The sequence below is a fragment of the Asterias amurensis genome, chromosome 5 (assembly GCF_032118995.1).
Source record: "Asterias amurensis chromosome 5, ASM3211899v1".
Lineage (NCBI taxonomy): Eukaryota > Metazoa > Echinodermata > Asteroidea > Forcipulatida > Asteriidae > Asterias > Asterias amurensis.
Window position 1 is genome coordinate 14,467,872 of NC_092652.1, and position 23,589 is coordinate 14,491,460.

The 23,589-nt window shown below is 42.0% G+C and overlaps 1 long non-coding RNA gene across 1 annotated transcript; it reads left to right on the top strand.

Moving 5' to 3' along the window:
• The first annotated feature begins 1,849 nt into the window (after positions 1-1,849).
• On the top strand, positions 1,850-5,878 carry LOC139937802 (uncharacterized). Its single transcript, XR_011786087.1, has 3 exons — positions 1,850-3,831; positions 4,532-4,644; positions 5,024-5,878. It is a non-coding gene; the product is annotated as an uncharacterized lncRNA (long non-coding RNA).
• The last annotated feature ends 17,711 nt before the right edge of the window (positions 5,879-23,589 follow it).

Genomic DNA, 23,589 nt, shown 5'->3' on the forward strand with positions numbered 1-23,589 from the left:
TGGTGGCGCCATACGGAAAGTTATCCCTTCCCACAATGCATTGCGTTTCTGAAAAGCGATAAACCTTATCAAATAGGGCTCTAGTTTATTCATCTCTGAAGCTTGTCTGGTAATTCGCATAGTGTAAATCGAAAAATGCTTGCCCACAAAGAAATGTGCTGCTGAACAAAAGATCATCAAGAACTAGTTGCGGATAGCCTACCCTCCTCCCAATGGCTACCGTCAGGAGGAGGGTTACATTATCGCAACTAATCAAGAAATGAACTGTTGACCCATGACTTAAAATATTTTCACTTTCCTGTAGCTCTAGTCACCTCCTCCAAGGTCGTTTATTGAAGTCATTCATCCGTAACTTTCTTGGATTTCATAACATTATTGTAATTGGCTTGTCCTCTTCAATTCATTGCATCCGATTTTGTTGCCGATGAAGTTTTATGTTATTAGTTAGTCTGTAAAGGATGTAGAGTGCCTTTTGTAACACGAAACATCTTGTCCACAGGTTTACATCGTATGAAGGTAACAAGTAGAAAGCGTACCTTAAAATATTACTTGCTGAGGTTCTGTAGTCTTTGAGAAATGAGTAAAACAATGTCATGAAATTACGTTTTATGCGAAAATAATAATCGCAGGGGTCGAAATTGCCACTAGCCCGCTAGCCCGGGACTACCAGATTTACAGCCGGGCTACTCATTTTTCCAGTTTGATAGCCCGACGGGCTAGTGGAAAAATAATGCAAAAATCATCATCACAAACAATAAAGAACTATGTTATTGGTGTATTGTAAAGTTTGAGCCGTGACGCGAGACATAATGTGTCTTTCGGGCTACCAAATTCTAATCAGGGCTACTAAAAATTATTGGTCACTAGCCCTGCTGACTACCATGGAAATACACTTAATTTCGACCCCTGAATCGTCTCCTGAGAAGAAAATTATTTTTGTGACATATTAATGACTGAAGTTAACAATTTATAACTGAAGTTAATTCTTTTTAAAATGTGTTTTAAGAGACTAATAATGTGTACACATTTTGATCATTCCTGTTGCAGGTCACTGGAGAACACTTAGAGATTGATGTTACCGGAGAGTGGCTCGGGTAAGTTGCCTTGTTCCTTTGTTGCAGTACATGTATCAACTAACTAAAAGAAGTCTGGATTTTCTGAGGTATGTTAAAAAAACTCTCTCTGACCCCCTCTCTGCGCTGCAAAAAAAATTCAGGCTCTGAAGGAAAGAGTCACTTGCATCCCTGCATACATGTTCTTTGTACTTGGACTTAATCTTGGACTTTTTGAAGGTTTTTTTATCATTAATCCCCCTCTTCAAGAAGGGCCTCTTGTCATGGTTGACCAAACAAGGTTATTTCTGAGGCCTTAGGTGCACTGACAAGATCTCCCTCTTGTATTAGTTGAACTTGTTTGATGGCGCACTAGTTAAGATCGAACAAGCGAAACAGGTCAACTCTTGCAGATAGCAGCTTTGATGGTATCGAGCTTCTATTGCTACCATTAGAACAATCTTTGTCCTGGATGTTTTAGTAGCAAACGTTCGTCTTGTCTGATTTTTGCTGCCTTCACTAGTTGCCCACATTGTACGAGTCGCTCAATCTTTCTCTGACTTTTTCAGCTTTCGTAATCCAAATAATCAAAAAAATATGGCCATTACCACCGGCTGGATGCATGGTCTATCTCCGAGAATCAAGTCCATCTTCTCTTGAAACAGCACTTCTATTCGGCCAGCACCACTCCTCATATTCGTGGCCCTGGCCTTCTTGTACGTGTAGCTTCCCTTCATGTTTTTGATTTTGTTGCGTACTTCTTTCACATTCCTGACATAGCCAACTCCCCCCCCCCAATTTTTTTTTTAATTGTCCCAAACACTGCTGTTTTACGACTGTTACGGACAGTGCCTTCAAACTTGCTCAGAATCTCCTCACTAGACCAAATATCAAGCAAATTGACCGAGAAAACATTTACCATCCATATGAATAAAAGCAAGAAAAAGTTTTGACTTGCAAGTATTTACTAAAATTATCTATGTTTAGTGAAAAGTACGCTACAGCGTTTGGAAACGTTCCGCATGGGATTAATGCTTTTTGTCCCAAAGAGATATACTACTGAAATACTGAAGAGACTCTAATGCACAGTGTTTCACTACAGAAACAATTGATTAACATAGCTAACAATTTGTTTATCTTTATGCTGAGGATATGTTAAAAAAAATCATAATAATTTTTGAAACAAGTTAATGCATTTCAATAGCATTCTCTATAGACCTCTATCATGGTGCAGCCAATATCGATATCATTGTAACTAACCCGAGGCTGGAGGAACAAAGAAGTCTGGTTCATATTTGCAAAATGATTATTAGCAATCTTTATCAATGGGGCTTAGCGCATGCTCGGACATTTTGAAGAAATTGTAAAAGCAATTTACTTTTGAGTAAAGGCATCCATATCAAACTTATATGCAAACATACTGTAATCAATGTCGTAATACGTTAGAGCTTGAAGTACAGTTTCAATGCTGTTTAGCATGGGGTTCTTATTTAGTGTACTAAAACGACTACCGAAGCACACTAGACAAGTTCAGGTAGATTCAGTATTTGATGATTTTATTGACGACTCACTCTCATAACACAGTGACAACTTGTACCAAATTTAAAATACATACACTATTTCAATTCACAATTCACGATGATCAAATCATGTTACTGATTATTCTGCTGATCATTCTTGAAAAGAAAATACAGCTAGGCTGAAACGAATCGGGCTGAAACAAGCCATGTGCCAATATATCATTTTCTAATATGTTTTGAGTTTTTGTTTTAACCCTAGTTAGATTCCTACTCATACCTATCAGTATCAATTATTATTAATACAAAATTTTTAAAGATGGACTATAACGGTACTCCTACATTAAAATCACTATCAGAACTTGTTTATGTTGTGTTCAGCTATCAATTCATTGTTGTGATCATGTTTTTCTCCAAATAATTTTGCTACAATTTCACCGAAAAAATTTGACCTCGATTCTTCGATTTTGAAATTTCCCGCCCTGTACTGGTTCCCGGCTATTAAACCAACACTGAAATCCAAGCGGAATTGTAAACCAGCGGACGTCATGAACGCGGTCAAAAAATGGTGATGTCATACCCATGAAGCAACGAGAGTAAACAAAGATTACGCCATGTTACTCCGTGTGTTGTGTATGCGTTTTCATCCACACTATAGGCGTTCGTGTGTGCTACGAACAGGGGTCGAAATTGCCACTAGCCCGCTAGCCCGGGACTACCAGATTTACAGCCGGGCTACTCATTTTTCCAGTTTGATAGCCCGACGGGCTAGTGGAAAAATAATGCAAAAATCATCATCACAAACAATAAAGAACTATGTTATTGGTGTATTGTAAAGTTTGAGCCGTGACGCGAGACATAATGTGTCTTTCGGGCTACCAAATTCTAATCAGGGCTACTAAAAATTATTGGTCACTAGCCCTGCTGACTACCATGGAAATACACTTAATTTCGACCCCTGTACGAAGCTTTTTGTTTCTAATGTATCAGCTATAAATACTGCCGACTATTAATTGGTTGTTTGTGGATGCACTAGAAGTTTCAAAGTTTGTGTAAGAAGCCTGGATCGATTCCGAAATTTCAACCTCTAAGCATCGAGAGAATTCAGGGGGATCTTCTACCACCAGGCCCCAGCCAGTTCTGCTTGTGCATGCTATCGCTACGACGTCGGCGGGGTCCCTCTGCCGTGGCCCTGGTCGCAAGTGGCCGTGGAACAGCAAAAGAATCAAGTGACATTACAAAAAGAGAGGGAGAAAAGCCCGGTAAGTACTTGTTAATAATTTTTAAAAATCTACTACTGAGAAACTATCTCCATTATTAATTCAGGCCCAATACATGTACATGTAATTGTAATAAGAAAAATAGTAAACAATCTCTACCCTTTTCATGCAAGGAACAATCATCTTGTTGTCAAATGACACGATGTGCATGCTCTGAATCTGACCCGACTACCATAAAATAGCTACATAGTGTATTGACTCTGTTGAGTGATGAATCCATGTAGCCACCCAAGTGCTTTAGGCATGTTTATGCCCTGGTTTACACTTTCTGGCATGTTCATGCTCAACCATGTGTGAACACTATATTAATCCATTTAAAAAGTTGATTGTTACAGTTAACAGTTTATTGGCCTTGCTGACATGTATTTATATTGGTCTATACTGGATTGCTGGACAATGTTTTTGCCAAAGCTGCCTAAGAATTGTTCGCTTGTTTTTTTTTAAGGCACAGCTCAAAAATATGTTCAAACTCCCATTCATATAATTGCCCATCCATGGTCATTCAGAATTTTTCTCTCCTAATTCAGGAATTACCAATTCCAGAGAAGTTTAGTCTGAAGTTTGCCTATAGTTGTGTTTATTGGCTTGGCACGGTTAATTATGGAGTGTTTACTATATTTGCATTTGTAAAATAAGGCCAGTTCTTTTTCAGCACTAGTTTTTTTTATATTTTTTTGTAAAGAAATAACTCGCAGCTCTACACTACAATGAGAATGCAGGACGAAGACAATGCAGTACGGAGACATGCTAGCCAGAACTAGAAATGGAGACCTAAGATTCTCAATAGCACTTTAGGTAAGTAGTAGGCCTATGCATGCAAATTTTCAGAGGATCAGATGATTTCTTCATTTTTAGTTTTTCAGCTGCCCCTTGAATCGCAAGAACCACCCCCCCACCCCGATCTGTACCTGAACAGTTTTGTACTAGGTGTAGATCTGGAGGAGGGGGGTGGTTGGAGGTCATGTTTTCTATCAGACATAAAGAAAACCTGCCCCCTTGGTTTCGTTGCATGTGGACTCCTTTTGTACTGGTTTTGCGTTACGCCAACTCAAAGAGAGATTGTCAGTACATGGTGTTACGTCAAACCTTCCGAGATTGTATTTTTGCCTTGTAAATTTTCAAGAAATCCCACATAACGATTATTTGGTTTTGTTTTTTATTTTTCATTAAACAGATACGCATAGAATGCATGCACAATGCACTTGTTCATTGTCAGCAGGGTGACAAGACATGAAAACAACTCCATCCACAGCTGATGTATAACCCCCGTGTCATTGACATCATACTTCACCAGCCGGAAAAGGATGCAACAGCTTTTTTTTGGGGGGGGGGGGGTGGGGGTTCAAAGGTAGTGGGTTCAACTTTGTTTGAAGAAAGAATGACCTGTGTCCAGTTTCATGGATCTGTTCATCACCAAATTCTGCGCTTATGATCATCGTTCTCTGCTTACGTCCAAACGCTAAATTTCTGAGCTTACTTTGTAAGCGTAGAATGCCTGGTATAAACCAACTATGCACCCATGACCGGCAAAAGCCAAAATTCGCTGGTAACCTGTGAAACGCGCTTGATGTAAGCACAGAATTCCCTGCTTCCGCAAGTGCAGATTCTTTGTTTACAGTATGCAGATCCATGAAACTGGGCCCTAGCTAGCCTGTACACATTGATTTTTTTGTGCTTTTTTTTGGTAGGGGGGGGGGGTCCATGGTAGTAGAATCAACTTTGTTTAAAGAATGACCTGTGCCCAATTTCATGGATCTGTTCACCACCAAAATGTGCGCTATGGTCACGGTTCTCTGCTTTCGTCCAAAGGCTAAATTTCTGCGCTTACTTTGTAAACGTAGAATGCCTGGTATAAACCAAGTATGCACCCATGACCCGCAAAAGCCAAAATTTGCTGGTAACCTGTGAAACACGCTTGACGTAAGCACAGAATTTCCTGCTTCCGCAAGTGTCGATTCTTTGTTTACAGTAAGCAGATCCATGAAATTGGGCCCTAGCTTGTACACATTGATGTGGGTTTTTATTTTATTTTGTATATATATATATATATATATATTTTTTTTTTTTTTGGGGGGGGGGGTAACCAGGGTAGTACAATCAACTTTGTTAAAAAACAGAATGACATGGTCTGTACACAATGATTTTATTATATTCTTTTAATGTACAACTTAATTTACAATTTACAAAGAGAACCACAGCTAAAACTAGGTACATAACATGGCTTAGGTTTTCTTTTTTGGGGGGAGGGGCGTTGACAGGGTTGTATAATTAACTTTTTTTGATGACGGAATGTTCAGATGATTTCGCTATCACTAGGCAACCTTTTTTCAATTTTGATATTTTAAACTCAAAAATAAACTATTGTCGTTTGCAAATACATACAGTTTTAGTGTTGTCGTTATTATGGAGGTGTACATGGCTTCTGTTTTTTTGTTTTGTTTTTATATTTCTGCTAACCAAGTTGAATGTTGTTACCATGTTAATCATAGTGTATTGTTGACAACAGGGGACAAGTTTATTGCACATAAGTGCTAAATTAATCAATTTGAACCACACACCTAATTTTATAAGCCAGAGTAATTTACATTTTGTGTCTTTCAGAGGGGTGGGTGGTTCAAATTAAATTAATCAATTTGAACCACCCACCCATCTGAAAGAAACAAAATGAAATAATATACATGTACATTTATACGTAAATTATTATGGCTTATCAAATTATTTCTCACTCCCTCCGGATCATTATAACTTGGAAAATTGTTACGACTGAAGACAAATAAACCAAAGCAAAGCTGCCTAATCCGTTGGTGGATACGAAAATCCTTCCACTGTACTGTACACGAGGGTTTGGAAACGTCCTTCGTGTTGCTGCCATCAAAGATGATGTCAGTGGCAGCGGTTGAACGGACAAGATAGTCCTAAGCTCACCACTTGCTGATAATCATCATTGCAGTGTTTTCTGTAAAATAAAACAAAAGAATTCATACAAAATTATTAACAAAAGAATTCATACAAAATTATTAACAACAGATTTGTGGTTTGCATGGTGAAGTGTTAATATTGCATGTGTGTACCTGAATTGCTTTAAAACTATACCCATGCCAGAAGGCAATCATAATCCAAAGTAGCAGTTACATACATGTACATGAGATATTTGTGTAGATGCACATGTGTCAACCCCACGCAGTTACTTGGTGGAGAAAAACAACAACATAGGTTATCTACAATATCAGTTTAAATTGATAATGTATGAATTTTGCCAACAAAGTATAAAACGCAAGACAAAAATTACCCCTCCCCTCACATTTCTACTGCCTAAGTCAGTGCATGTGTTGTTCACATACATATATTATAACGTGAATGGAGGTAAACAATAAACCTTGTCCATCATGTTCGTTCATGTTTTAATTTAGTCAAGGATAGCCTTCAACTATTTTTGGGAGCAGAAATAAACTGATCAAACGAAGCATCATTCAGTATAATTCATGAAACGTTTTGTGGCCTTACCAGTCTGTCTTTAGCCGTCGATCATCAGGGTTTGGCTCATCGTCTTCGGCCTGACGATCATCGTCCCCGGGCTGGTTAACTACATGTACTCATAACACGTCTTCGGCTTCTCTCTCGTCCGGTGAGCTCCCCTTATCGCTAGAGCCCTCTCTTTCCTCTGAAGTGCCTCCCTGACATGCCTTTTCCTCATCTATACTGTGGTTTTCCCAAGACCCGCTGCCATCGGACAGTTTCGCTGTTTTTTTGTGTCAAAAAAATGCAGCCTATAGTGTCCGATGTTATTCCACATTCAATGTACATGTAAAATGCACGCACCCGATCGACCTGACACACTGTACGACGTCACACACTGTGTATGAATGGTTCGTGGGTCACCGGCTTTTGCCGAAACTGAGTTCTCTGGGTCGGAGTACGCCGCGCGAATTTGTGTTTTTTTTGCATGAAGGTAAAGGTTTTATTGAATACTACTAAAATATCAGTCCTTATTTTACATTTCTTGTACAAAAATAGTAATATTGGCTACATCAATAATCTGTTATAGTCCATCTTTAATAGTCAACTCTGGAAATCGCGTTTTGACGGTGCAAATCGACCAAGTTGAGCATCCTGAACAACTTTCCTGTGTGGAGTCATGGAAAATTCGCAAAACCTTGGGAATTACAACTTTTTTGTGCAAAAGTGACGTCCCAATTTGACCAAAAATCGTCGATTACCGCCAAAGTAAAACATTGGCGTGGTTCAAATTTGCACCGGCACACTCGGGTGGGGTATCCGCAAGAAGTAATCACGCTAATTCGGCTTTTCGGGGTGCCTCGAAAATTAAAAAGGTTATTCCCGGGCAGGGAAAAGGGAAGAGCGGCCATCTTGTTTTTCTAATAGTCAACTCTGGAAATCGCGTTTTGACGGTGCAAATCGACCAAGTTGAGCATCCTGAACAACTTTCCTGTGTGGAGTCATACAAAATTCGCAAAACCTTGGGAAAAACAACTTCTTTGTGCAAAAGTGACGTCATAATTTGACCACAAATCGTCGATTACCGCCAAAGTTAAACATTGACGGGGTTCAAATTTGCACCGGCACACTCGGGTGGGGTATCCGCAAGAAGTAATCACGCTAATTCGGTTTTTCGGGGTGCCACGAAAATTAAAAAGTTTATTCCCCGGCCAGGTAAAAGGGAAGAGCGGCCATCTTGTTTTTCTAATAGTCAACTCTGGAAATCGCGTTTTGACGGTGCAAATCGACCAAGTTGAGTATCCTGAACAACTTTCCTGTGTGGAGTCATGCAAAATTCGCAAAACCTTGGGAATTACAACTTTTTGGTGCAAAAGTGACGTCATATATTGACCAAAAATCGTCGATTACCGCCAAAGTAAAACATTGATGGGGTTCAAATTTGCACCGGCACACTCGGGTGGGGTATCCGCAAGAAGTAATCACGCTAATTCGGCTTTTCGGGGTGGCTAGAAAATTAAAAAGTTTATTCCCCGGGCAGGGAAAAGGGAAGAGCGGCCATCTTGTTTTTCTAATAGTCAACTCTGGAAATCGCGTTTTGACGGTGCAAATCGACCAAGTTGAGCATCCTGAACAACTTTCCTGTGTGGAGTCATACAAAATTCGCAAAACCTTGGGAATAACAACTTTTTTGTGCAAAAGTGACGTCATAATTTGACCACAAATCGTCGATTACCGCCAAAGTTAAACATTGACGGGGTTCAAATTTGCACCGGCACACTCGGGTGGGGTATCCGCAAGAGTAATCACGCTAATTCGGCTTTTCGGGAGCTCGAAAATTAAAAAGTTTATTCCCCGGGCAGGGAAAAGGGAAGAGCGGCCATCTTGTTTTTCTAATAGTCAACTCTGGAAATCGCGTTTTGACGGTGCAAATCGACCAAGTTGAGAATCCTGAACAACTTTCTTGTGTGGAGTCATACAAAATTCGCAAAACCTTGGGAATAACAACTTTTTTGTGCAAAAGTGACGTCATAATTTGACCACAAATCGTCGATTACCGCCAAAGTTAAACATTGACGGGGTTCAAATTTGCACCGGCACACTCGGGTGGGGTATCCGCAAGAAGTAATCACGCTAATTCGGTTTTTCGGGGTGCCACGAAAATTAAAAAGTTTATTCCCCGGCCAGGTAAAAGGGAAGAGCGGCCATCTTGTTTTTCTAATAGTCAACTCTGGAAATCGCGTTTTGACGGTGCAAATCGACCAAGTTGAGCATCCTGAACAACTTTCCTGTGTGGAGTCATGCAAAATTCGCAAAACCTTGGGAATTACAACTTTTTTGTGCAAAAGTTACGTCATATATTGACCAAAAATCGTCGATTAACCCATAAAGTAAAACATTGGCGTGGTTCAAATTTGCACCGGCACACTCGGGTGGGGTATCCGCAAGAAGTAATCATGCTAATTCGGCATTTTAGGGTGCAACGAAAATTAAAAAGTTTATTCCCCGGGCAGGGAAAAGTGAAGAGCGGCCTTCTTGTTTTTCTAATAGTCAACTCTGGAAATCGCGTTTTGACGGTGCAAATCGACCAAGTTGAGCATCCTGAACAACTTTCCTGTGTGGAGTCATGCAATATTTGCAAAACCTTGGGAATTACAACTTTTTGGTGCAAAAGTGACGTCATATATTGACCAAAAATCGTCGATTACCGCCAAAGTAAAACATTGATGGGGTTCAAATTTGCACCGGCACACTCGGGTGGGGTATCCGCAAGAAGTAATCACGCTAATTCGGCTTTTCGGGGTGGCTAGAAAATTAAAAAGTTTATTCCCCGGGCAGGGAAAAGGGAAGAGCCGCCATCTAGTTTTCTAATAGTCAACTCTGGAAATCGCGTTTTGACGGTGCAAATCGACAAAGTTGAGCATCCTGAACAACGTTCCTGTGTGGAGTCATGCAATATTCGCAAAACCCAGGGAATTACAACTTTTTGGTGCAAAAGTGACGTCATAATTTGACCAAAAATCGTCGATTACCGCCAAAGTAAAACAATGACGGGGTTCAGATTTGCACCCGCACACTCGGGTGGGGTATCCGCAAGAAGTAATCACGCTAATTCGGCTTTTCGGGGTGCCTCGAAAATTAAAAAGGTTATTCCCCGGGTAGGGAAAAGGGAAGAGCGGCCATCTTGTTTTTCTAATAGTCAACTCTGGAAATCGCGTTTTGACACTGCAAATCGATCAAGTTGAGCATCCTGAACAACTTTCCTGTGTGGAGTCATGCAAAATTCGCAAAACCTTGGGAATTACAACTTTTTGGTGCAAAAGTGACGTCATAATTTGACCAAAAATCTTCGATTACCGCCAAAGTAAAACATTGATTGGGTTCAAATTTGCACCGGCACACTCGAGTGGGGTATCCGCAAGAGTAATCACGCTAATTCGGCTTTTCGGGAGCTCGAAAATTAAAAAGTTTATTCCCCGGGCAGGGAAAAGGGAAGAGCGGCCATCTTGTTTTTCTAATAGTCAACTCTGGAAATCGCGTTTTGACGGTGCAAATCGACCAAGTTGAGAATCCTGAACAACTTTCTTGTGTGGAGTCATACAAAATTCGCAAAACCTTGGGAATAACAACTTTTTTGTGCAAAAGTGACGTCATAATTTCACCAAAAATCGTCGATTACCGCCAAAGTTAAACATTGACGGGGTTCAAATTTGCACCGGCACACTCGGGTGGGGTATCCGCAAGAAGTAATCACGCTAATTCGGTTTTTCGGGGTGCCACGAAAATTAAAAAGTTTATTCCCCGGCCAGGTAAAAGGGAAGAGCGGCCATCTTGTTTTTCTAATAGTCAACTCTGGAAATCGCGTTTTGACGGTGCAAATCGACCAAGTTGAGCATCCTGAACAACGTTCCTGTGTGGAGTCATGCAATATTTGCAAAACCTTGGGAATTACAACTTTTTGGTGCAAAAGTGACGTCATATATTGACCAAAAATCGTCGATTACCGCCAAAGTAAAACATTGATGGGGTTCAAATTTGCACCGGCACACTCGGGTGGGGTATCCGCAAGAAGTAATCACGCTAATTCGGCTTTTCGGGGTGGCTAGAAAATTAAAAAGTTTATTCCCCGGGCAGGGAAAAGGGAAGAGCGGCCATCTTGTTTTTCTAATAGTCAACTCTGGAAATCGCGTTTTGACGGTGCAAATCGACCAAGTTGAGAATCCTGAACAACTTTCTTGTGTGGAGTCATACAAAATTCGCAAAACCTTGGGAATAACAACTTTTTTGTGCAAAAGTGACGTCATAATTTGACCACAAATCGTCGATTACCGCCAAAGTTAAACATTGACGGGGTTCAAATTTGCACCGGCACACTCGGGTGGGGTATCCGCAAGAAGTAATCACGCTAATTCGGTTTTTCGGGGTGCCACGAAAATTAAAAAGTTTATTCCCCGGCCAGGTAAAAGGGAAGAGCGGCCATCTTGTTTTTCTAATAGTCAACTCTGGAAATCGCGTTTTGACGGTGCAAATCGACCAAGTTGAGCATCCTGAACAACTTTCCTGTGTGGAGTCATGCAAAATTCGCAAAACCTTGGGAATTACAACTTTTTTGTGCAAAAGTTACGTCATATATTGACCAAAAATCGTCGATTAACCCATAAAGTAAAACATTGGCGTGGTTCAAATTTGCACCGGCACACTCGGGTGGGGTATCCGCAAGAAGTAATCATGCTAATTCGGCATTTTAGGGTGCAACGAAAATTAAAAAGTTTATTCCCCGGGCAGGGAAAAGTGAAGAGCGGCCTTCTTGTTTTTCTAATAGTCAACTCTGGAAATCGCGTTTTGACGGTGCAAATCGACCAAGTTGAGCATCCTGAACAACTTTCCTGTGTGGAGTCATGCAATATTTGCAAAACCTTGGGAATTACAACTTTTTGGTGCAAAAGTGACGTCATATATTGACCAAAAATCGTCGATTACCGCCAAAGTAAAACATTGATGGGGTTCAAATTTGCACCGGCACACTCGGGTGGGGTATCCGCAAGAAGTAATCACGCTAATTCGGCTTTTCGGGGTGGCTAGAAAATTAAAAAGTTTATTCCCCGGGCAGGGAAAAGGGAAGAGCCGCCATCTAGTTTTCTAATAGTCAACTCTGGAAATCGCGTTTTGACGGTGCAAATCGACAAAGTTGAGCATCCTGAACAACGTTCCTGTGTGGAGTCATGCAATATTCGCAAAACCCAGGGAATTACAACTTTTTGGTGCAAAAGTGACGTCATAATTTGACCAAAAATCGTCGATTACCGCCAAAGTAAAACAATGACGGGGTTCAGATTTGCACCCGCACACTCGGGTGGGGTATCCGCGAGAAGTAATCACGCTAATTCGGCTTTTCGGGGTGCCTCGAAAATTAAAAAGGTTATTCCCCGGGTAGGGAAAAGGGAAGAGCGGCCATCTTGTTTTTCTAATAGTCAACTCTGGAAATCGCGTTTTGACGGTGCAAATCGACCAAGTTGAGAATCCTGAACAACTTTCTTGTGTGGAGTCATGCAAAATTCGCAAAACCTTGGGAATTACAACTTTTTGGTGCAAAAGTGACGTCATAATTTGACCAAAAATCTTCGATTACCGCCAAAGTAAAACATTGATTGGGTTCAAATTTGCACCGGCACACTCGAGTGGGGTATCCGCAAGAGTAATCACGCTAATTCGGCTTTTCGGGAGCTCGAAAATTAAAAAGTTTATTCCCCGGGCAGGGAAAAGGGAAGAGCGGCCATCTTGTTTTTCTAATAGTCAACTCTGGAAATCGCGTTTTGACGGTGCAAATCGACCAAGTTGAGAATCCTGAACAACTTTCTTGTGTGGAGTCATACAAAATTCGCAAAACCTTGGGAATAACAACTTTTTTGTGCAAAAGTGACGTCATAATTTGACCAAAAATCGTCGATTACCGCCAAAGTTAAACATTGACGGGGTTCAAATTTGCACCGGCACACTCGGGTGGGGTATCCGCAAGAAGTAATCACGCTAATTTGGCTTTTCGGGATGCCTCGAAAATTAAAAAGGTTATTCCCCGGTCAGGGAAAAGGGAAGAGCGGCCATCTTGTTTTTCTAATAGTCAACTCTGGAAATCGCGTTTTGACGGTGCAAATCGACCAAGTTGAGCATCCTGAACAACTTTCCTGTGTGGAGTCATGTAAAATTCGCAAAACCTTGGGAATTACAACTTTTTGGTGCAAAAGTGACGTCATGATTTGACCAGAAATCGTCGATTACCGCCAAAGTAAAACATTGACGGGGTTCAAATTTGCACCGGCACACTCGGTTTGGGTATCCGCATGAAGTAATCACGCTAATTCGGCTTTTCGGGGTGGCTCGAAAATTAAAAAGTTATTCTCCGGTCAGGTAAAAGGGAAGAGCGGCCATCTTGTTTTTCTAATAGTCAACTCTGGAAATCGCGTTTTGACGGTGCAAATCGACCAAGTTGAGCATCCTGAACAACTTTCCTGTGTGGAGTCATGCAAAATTCGCAAAACTTTGGGATTTACAACTTTTTTTTGTGCAATAGTGACGTCATAATTTGACAAAAAATCGTCGATTACCGCCAGAGTAAAACATTGGCGTGGTTCAAATTTGCACCGGCACACTCGGTTCGGGTATCCGCAAGAAGTAATCACGCTAATTCGGTTTTTCGGGGTGCCACGAAAATTAAAAAGTTTATCCCCCGGTCAGCTAAAAGGGAAGAGCGGCCATATTGTTTTTCTAATAATCAACTCTGGAAATCGCGTTTTGACGTTGCAAATTGACCAAGTTGCGCATCCTCAACAACTTTCCTGTGTGGAATCATGCAAAATTCGGAAAACCTTGGGAATTACAACATTTTTGTGCAAAAGCTACGTCATAATTTGACAAAAACTCGTCGATTACCGCCTAAGTAAAACATTGGCGTGCTTCAAGTTTGCACCGGCACACTCGGGTGGGGTATCCGCAAGAAGTAATCACGCTAATTTGGCTTTTCGGGGTGCCTCGAAAATTAAAAAGGTTATTCCCCGGTCAGGGAAAAGGGAAGAGCGGCCATCTTGTTTTTCTAATAGTCAACTGTGGAAATCGCGTTTTGACGGTGCAAATCGACCAAGTTGAGCATCCTAAACAACTTTCCTGTGTGGAGTCATGCAAAATTCGCAAAACCTTGGGAATTACAACTTTTTTGTGCAAAAGTGACGTCATAATTTGACCAAAAATCGTCGATTACCGCCAAAGTAAAACATTGGCGTGGTTCGAATTTGCACCGGCACACTCGGGTGGGGTATCCGCAAGAAGTAATCACGCTAATTCGGCTTTTCTAGGTGCCACGAAAATTAAAAAGGTTATTCCACGGGCAGCAGGGAAAGAGAAGAGCGGCCATCTTGTTTTTTTAATAGTCAACTCTGGAAATCGCGTTTTGACGGTGCAAATCGATCAAGTTTAGCATCCTGAACAACTTTCCTGTGTGGAGACATGCAAAATTCGCAAAACCTTGGGAATTACAACTTTTTGGTGCAAAAGTGACGTCATAATTTGACCAAAAATCGTCGATTACCGCCAAAGTAAAACATTGGCGTGGTTCAAATTTGCACCGGCACACTCGGGTGGGGTATCCGCAAAAAGTAATCACGCTAGTTCGGCTTTTCGGGGTGCCACGAAAATTAAAAAGGTTATTCCCCGGGCAGGAAAAAGGGAAAAGCGGCCATCTTGTTTTTCTAATAGTCAACTCTGGAAATCGCGTTTTGACGGTGCAAATCGACCAAGTTGAGTATCCTGAACAACTTTCCTGTGTGGAGTCATGCAAAATTCGCAAAACCTTGGGAATTACAACTTTTGGTGCAAAAATGACGTCATAATTTGACAAAAAATCGTCGATTACCGCCTAAGTAAAACATTGACGGGGTTCAAATTTGCACCGGCACACTCGGGTGGGGTATCCGCAAGAAGTAATCACGCTAATTCGGCTTTTCTAGGTGCCACGAAAATTAAAAAGGTCATTCCCCGGTCAGGGAAAAAGAAAGAGGGGCCATCTTGTTTTCTAAAAGTCAACTCTGGAACTCGCGTTTTGACGGTGCAAATCGACCAAGTTGAGCATCCTGAACAACTTTCCTGTGTGGAGTCATGCAAAATTCGCAAAACCTTGCGAATTACCATTTTTTGGTGCAAAAGTGACGTCACATATTGACCAAAAATCGTCGATTACCGCCAAAGTAAAACATTGGCGTGGTTCAAATTTGCACCGGCACACTCGGGTGGGGTATCCGCAAGAAGTAATCACGCTAATTCGGCTTTTCGGGGTGCCTCGGAAATTAAAAAGGTTATTCCCCGGGCAGGGAAAAGGGAAGAGCGGCCATCTTGTTTTTCTAATAGTCAACTGTGGAAATCGCGTTTTGACGGTGCAAATCGACCAAGTTGAGCATCCTGAACAACTTTCCTGTGTGGAGTCATGCAAAATTCGCAAAACCTTGGGAATTCCAACTTTTTGGTGCAAAAATGACATAATAACTTGACCAAAAATCGTCGATTACCGCCAAAGTAAAACATTGGCGTGGTTCGAATTTGCACCGGCACACTCGGGTGGGGTATCCGCAAGAAGTAATCACGCTAATTCGGCTTTTCGGGGTGCCACGAAAATTAAAAAGGTTATTTCACGGGCAGCAGGCAAAGGGAAGAGCGGCCATCTTGTTTTTTCTAATAGTCAACTCTGGAAATCGCGTTTTGACGGTGCAAATCGACCAAGTTGAGCATACTGAACAACTTTCCTGTGTGGAGTCATGCAAAATTCGCAAAACCTTGGGATTTACAACTTTTTTTGTGCAAAAGTGACGTCATAATTTGACCAAAAATCGTCGATTACCGCCAGAGTAAAACATTGGCGTGGTTCAAATTTGCACCGGCACACTCGGTTCCGGTATCCGCAAGAAGTAATCACGCTAATTCGGCTTTTCGGGAGCTCGAAAATTAAAAAGTTTATTCCCCGGGCAGGGAAAAGGGTAGAGCGGCCATAATGTTTTTCTAATAGTCAACTCTGGAAATCGCGTTTTGAAGGTGCAAATCGACCAAGTTGAGCATCCTGAACAACTTTCCTGTGTGGAGTCATGAAAATTCGCAAAACCTTGGGATTTACAACTTTTTCTGTGCAATAGTGACGTCATAATTTGACCAAAAATCGTCGATTACCGCCAGAGTAAAACATTGGCGTGGGTCAAATTTGCACCGGCACACTCGGTTCGGGTATCCGCAAGAAGTAATCACGCTAATTCGGCTTTTCGGGAGCTCGAAAATTAAAAAGTTTATTCCCCGGGCAGGGAAAAGGGTAGAGCGGCCATCATGTTTGTCTAGTAGTCAACTCTGGAAATCGCGTTTTGACGGTGCAAATCGACCAAGTTTAGCATCCTGAACAACTTTCCTGTGTGGACACTTGCAAAATTCGCAAAACCTTGGGAATTACAACTTTTTGGTGCAAAAGTGACGTCATAATTTGACCAAAAATCGTCGATTACCGCCAAAGTAAAAAATTGGCGTGGTTCAAATTTGCACCGGCACACTCGGGCGGGGTATGCGCAAGAAGTAATTACGCTAGTTCGGCTTTTCGGGGTGCCACGAAAATTAAAAAGGTTATTCCCCGGGCAGGAAAAGGGAAGAGCGGCCATCTTGTTTTTCTAATAGTCAACTGTGGAAATCGCGTTTTGACGGTGCAAATCGATCAAGTTGAGCATCCTGAACAACTTTCCTGTGTGGAGTCATGCAAAATTCGCAAAACCTTGGGAATTACAACTTTTTGGTGCAAAAGTGACGTCATAATTTGACCAAAAATCGTCGATTACCGCCAAAGTAAAACATTGGCGTGGTTCGAATTTGCACCGGCACACTCGGGTGGGGTATCCGCAAGAAGTAATCACGCTAATTCGGCTTTTCTAGGTGCCACGAAATTTAAAAAGGTTATTCCACGGGCAGCAGGGAAAGGGAAGAGCGGCCATCTTGTTTTTCTAATAGTCAACTCTGGAAATCGCGATTTGACGGTGCAAATCGACCAAGTTGAGCATCCTGAACAACTTTCCTGTGTGGAGTCATGCAAAATTCGCAAAACCTTGGGATTTACAACTTTTTTGTGCAATAGTGACGTCATATATTGACCAAAAATCGTCGATTACCGCCAAAGTAAAACATTGATGGGGTTCAAATTTGCACCGGCACACTCGGTTCGGGTATCCGCAAGAAGTAATCACGCTAATTCGGCTTTTCGGGTGCTCGAAAATTAAAAAGTTTATTCCCCGGGCAGGGAAAAGGGTAGAGCGGCCATCATGTTTTTCCAATAGTCAACTCTGGAAATCGCGTTTTGACGGTGCAAATCGACCAAGTTGAACATCCTGAACAAATTTCCTGTGTGGAGACATGCAAAATTCGCAAAACCTTGGGAATTACAACTTTTTGGTGCAAAAGTGACGTCATAATTTGACCAAAAATCGTCAATTACCGCCAAAGTAAAACATTGGCGTGGTTCAAATTTGTACCGGCACTCTCGAGTGGGGTATCCGCAAGAAGTAATCACGCTAGTTCGGCTTTTCGGGGTGCCACGAAAATTAAAAAGGTTATTCCCCGGGCAGGAAAAAGGGAAAAGCGGCCATTTTGTTTTTCTAATAGTCAACTCTGGAAATCGCGTTTTGACGGTGCAAATCGACCAAGTTGAGCATCCTGAACAACTTTCCTGTGTGGAGTCATGCAAAATTCGCAAAACCTTGGGATTTACAACTTTTTTGTGCAATAGTGACGTCATAATTTGACCAAAAATCGTCGATTACCGCCAGAGTAAAACATTGGCGTGGTTCAAATTTGCACCGGCACACTCGGGTGGGGTGTCCGCAAGAAGTAATCACGCTAATTCGGCTTTTCAGGAGCTCGAAAATTAAAAAGTTTACTCCCTGGGTAGGGAAAAGGGAAGAGCGGCCATCTTGTTTTTCTAATAGTCAAATATGGAAATCGCGTTTTGACGGTGCAAATCGACCAAGTTGAGCATCCTGAACAACTTTCCTGTGTGGAGTCATGCAAAATTCGCAAATCCTTGGGAATTACAACTTTTTGGTGCAAAAGTGACGTCATAATTTGACCAAAAATCGTCGATTACCGCCAAAGTAAAACATTGACGGGGTTCAAGTTTGCACCGGCACACTCGGGTGGGGTATTCGCAAGAAGTAATCACGCTAATTCGGCTTTTCGGGAGCTCGAAAATTAAAAAGTCTATTCCCCGGGCATGGAAAAGGGAAGAGCGGCCATCTTGTTTTTTCTAATAGTCAAATCTGGAAATCGCGTTTTGACGGTGCAAATCGACCAAGTTGAGCATCATGAAAAACTTTCCTGTGTGGAGTCATGCAAAATTCGCAAAACCTTGGGAATTACAACTTTTTGGTGCAAAAGTGACGTCATAATTTGACAAAAAATCGTCGATTACCGCCAAAGTAAAACATTGATGGGGTTCAAATTTGCACAGGCACACTCGGGTGGGGTATCCGCAAGAAGTAATCACGCTAATTCGGCTTTTCGGGAGCGCGAATTAAAAAGTTTATTCCCCGGGCAGGGAAAAGGGAAGAGCGGCCATCTTGTTTTTCTAATAGTCAACTCTGGAAATCGCGTTTTGACGGTGCAAATCGACCAAGTTGAGCATCCTGAACAACTTTCCTGTGTGGAGTCATGCAAAATTCGCAAAACCTTGGGAATTACAACTTTTTGGTGCAAAAGTGACGTCATAATTTGACAAAAAATCGTCGATTACCAACAAAGTAAAACATTGACGGGGTTCAAATTTGCACCGGCACACTCGGGTGGGGTATCCGCAAGAAGTAATCACGCTAATTCGGCTTTTCGGGAGCTCGAAAATTAAAAAGTTTATTCCCCGGGCAGGGAAAAGGGCATAGCGGCCATCTTGTTTTTCTAATAGTCAACTCTGGAAATCGTGTTTTGACGGTGCAAATCTACTAAGTTGAGCATCCTGAACAACTTTCCTGTGTGGAGTCATGCAAAATTCGCAAAACCTTGGGATTTACAACTTTTTTGTGCAATAGTGACGTCATATATTGACCAAAAATCGTCGATTACCGCCAGAGTAAAACATTGGCGTGGTTGAAATTTGCACCGGCACACTCGGTTCGGGTATCCGCAAGAAGTAATCACGCTAATTCGGCTTTTCGGGAGCTCGAAAATAAAAAGTTTATTCCCCGGGCAGGGAAAAGGGTAGAGCGGCCATCATGTTTTTCTAATAGTCAACTCTGGAAATCGCGTTTTGACGGTGCAAATCGACCAAGTTGAACATCCTGAACAAATTTCCTGTGTGGAGACATGCAAAATTCGCAAAACCTTGGGAATTACAACTTTTTGGTGCAAAAGTGACGTCATAATTTGACCAAAAGACGTCAATTACCGCCAAAGTAAAACATTGGCGTGGTTCAAATTTGTACCGGCACACTCGGGTGGGGTATCCGCAAGAAGTAATCACGCTAGTTCGGCTTTTCGGGGTGCCACGAAAATTAAAAAGGTTATTCCCCGGGCAGGAAAAAGGGAAAAGCGGCCATTTTGTTTTTCTAATAGTCAACTCTGGAAATCGCGTTTTGACGGTGCAAATCGACCAAGTTGAGCATCCTGAACAACTTTCCTGTGTGGAGTCATGGAAAATTCGCAAAACCTTGGGATTTACAACTTTTTTGTGCAATAGTGACGTCATAATTTGACCAAAAATCGTCGATTACCGCCAGAGTAAAACATTGGCGTGGTTCAAATTTGCACCGGCACACTCGGGTGGGGTATCCGCAAGAAGTAGTCACGCTAATTCGGCTTTTCAGGAGCTCGAAAATTAAAAAGTTTACTCCCTGGGTAGGGAAAAGGGAAGAGCGGCCATCTTGTTTTTCTAATAGTCAAATATGGAAATCGCGGTTTGACGGTGCAAATCGACCAAGTTGAGCATCCTGAACAACTTTCCTGTGTGGAGTCATGCAAAATTCGCAAATCCTTGGGAATTACAATTTTTTGGTGCAAAAGTGACGTCATAATTTGACCAAAAATCGTCGATTACCGCCAAAGTAAAACATTGACGGGGTTCAAGTTTGCACCGGCACACTCGGGTGGGGTATTCGCAAGAAGTAATCACGCTAATTCGGCTTTTCGGGAGCTCGAAAATTAAAAAGTCTATTCCCCGGGCATGGAAAAGGGAAGAGCGGCCATCTTGTTTTTTCTAATAGTCAAATCTGGAAATCGCGTTTTGACGGTGCAAATCGACCAAGTTGAGCATCATGAAAAACTTTCCTGTGTGGAGTCATGCAAAATTCGCAAAACCTTGGGAATTACAACTTTTTGGTGCAAAAGTGACGTCATAATTTGACAAAAAATCGTCGATTACCGCCAAAGTAAAACATTGATGGGGTTCAAATTTGCACAGGCACACTCGGGTGGGGTATCCGCAAGAAGTAATCACGCTAATTCGGCTTTTCGGGAGCGCGAATTAAAAAGTTTATTCCCCGGGCAGGGAAAAGGGAAGAGCGGCCATCTTGTTTTTCTAATAGTCAACTCTGGAAATCGCGTTTTGACGGTGCAAATCGACCAAGTTGAGCATCCTGAACAACTTTCCTGTGTGGAGTCATGCAAAATTCGCAAAACCTTGGGAATTACAACTTTTTGGTGCAAAAGTGACGTCATAATTTGACCAAAAGACGTCAATTACCGCCAAAGTAAAACATTGGCGTGGTTCAAATTTGTACCGGCACACTCGGGTGGGGTATCCGCAAGAAGTAATCACGCTAGTTCGGCTTTTCGGGGTGCCACGAAAATTAAAAAGGTTATTCCCCGGGCAGGAAAAAGGGAAAAGCGGCCATTTTGTTTTTCTAATAGTCAACTCTGGAAATCGCGTTTTGACGGTGCAAATCGACCAAGTTGAGCATCCTGAACAACTTTCCTGTGTGGAGTCATGGAAAATTCGCAAAACCTTGGGATTTACAACTTTTTTGTGCAATAGTGACGTCATAATTTGACCAAAAATCGTCGATTACCGCCAGAGTAAAACATTGGCGTGGTTCAAATTTGCACCGGCACACTCGGGTGGGGTATCCGCAAGAAGTAGTCACGCTAATTCGGCTTTTCAGGAGCTCGAAAATTAAAAAGTTTACTCCCTGGGTAGGGAAAAGGGAAGAGCGGCCATCTTGTTTTTCTAATAGTCAAATATGGAAATCGCGTTTTGACGGTGCAAATCGACCAAGTTGAGCATCCTGAACAACTTTCCTGTGTGGAGTCATGCAAAATTCGCGAATCCTTGGGAATTACAACTTTTTGGTGCAAAAGTGACGTCATAATTTGACCAAAAATCGTCGATTACCGCCAAAGTAAAACATTGACGGGGTTCAAGTTTGCACCGGCACACTCGGGTGGGGTATTCGCAAGAAGTAATCACGCTAATTCGGCTTTTCGGGAGCTCGAAAATTAAAAAGTCTATTCCCCGGGCATGGAAAAGGGAAGAGCGGCCATCTTGTTTTTTCTAATAGTCAAATCTGGAAATCGCGTTTTGACGGTGCAAATCGACCAAGTTGAGCATCATGAAAAACTTTCCTGTGTGGAGTCATGCAAAATTCGCAAAACCTTGGGAATTACAACTTTTTGGTGCAAAAGTGACGTCATAATTTGACAAAAAATCGTCGATTACCGCCAAAGTAAAACATTGATGGGGTTCAAATTTGCACAGGCACACTCGGGTGGGGTATCCGCAAGAAGTAATCACGCTAATTCGGCTTTTCGGGAGCGCGAATTAAAAAGTTTATTCCCCGGGCAGGGAAAAGGGAAGAGCGGCCATCTTGTTTTTCTAATAGTCAACTCTGGAAATCGCGTTTTGACGGTGCAAATCGACCAAGTTGAGCATCCTGAACAACTTTCCTGTGTGGAGTCATGCAAAATTCGCAAAACCTTGGGAATTACAACTTTTTGGTGGAAAAGTGACGTCATAATTTGACCAAAAGACGTCAATTACCGCCAAAGTAAAACATTGGCGTGGTTCAAATTTGTACCGGCACTCTCGGGTGGGGTATCCGCAAGAAGTAATCACGCTAGTTCGGCTTTTCGGGGTGCCACGAAAATTAAAAAGGTTATTCCCCGGGCAGGAAAAAGGGAAAAGCGGCCATTTTGTTTTTCTAATAGTCAACTCTGGAAATCGCGTTTTGACGGTGCAAATCGACCAAGTTGAGCATCCTGAACAACTTTCCTGTGTGGAGTCATGGAAAATTCGCAAAACCTTGGGATTTACAACTTTTTCTGTGCAATAGTGACGTCATAATTTGACCAAAAATCGTCGATTACCGCCAGAGTAAAACATTGGCGTGGTTCAAATTTGCACCGGCACACTCGGGTGGGGTATCCGCAAGAAGTAGTCACGCTAATTCGGCTTTTCAGGAGCTCGAAAATTAAAAAGTTTACTCCCTGGGTAGGGAAAAGGGAAGAGCGGCCATCTTGTTTTTCTAATAGTCAAATATGGAAATCGCGTTTTGACGGTGCAAATCGACCAAGTTGAGCATCCTGAACAACTTTCCTGTGTGGAGTCATGCAAAATTCGCGAATCCTTGGGAATTACAACTTTTTGGTGCAAAAGTGACGTCATAATTTGACCAAAAATCGTCGATTACCGCCAAAGTAAAACATTGACGGGGTTCAAGTTTGCACCGGCACACTCGGGTGGGGTATTCGCAAGAAGTAATCACGCTAATTCGGCTTTTCGGGAGCTCGAAAATTAAAAAGTCTATTCCCCGGGCATGGAAAAGGGAAGAGCGGCCATCTTGTTTTTTCTAATAGTCAAATCTGGAAATCGCGTTTTGACGGTGCAAATCGACCAAGTTGAGCATCATGAAAAACTTTCCTGTGTGGAGTCATGCAAAATTCGCAAAACCTTGGGAATTACAACTTTTTGGTGCAAAAGTGACGTCATAATTTGACAAAAAATCGTCGATTACCGCCAAAGTAAAACATTGATGGGGTTCAAATTTGCACAGGCACACTCGGGTGGGGTATCCGCAAGAAGTAATCACGCTAATTCGGCTTTTCGGGAGCGCGAATTAAAAAGTTTATTCCCCGGGCAGGGAAAAGGGAAGAGCGGCCATCTTGTTTTTCTAATAGTCAACTCTGGAAATCGCGTTTTCACGGTGCAAATCGACCAAGTTGAGCATCCTGAACAACTTTCGTGTGTGGAGTCATGCAAAATTCGCAAAACCTTGGGAATTACAACTTTTTGGTGCAAAA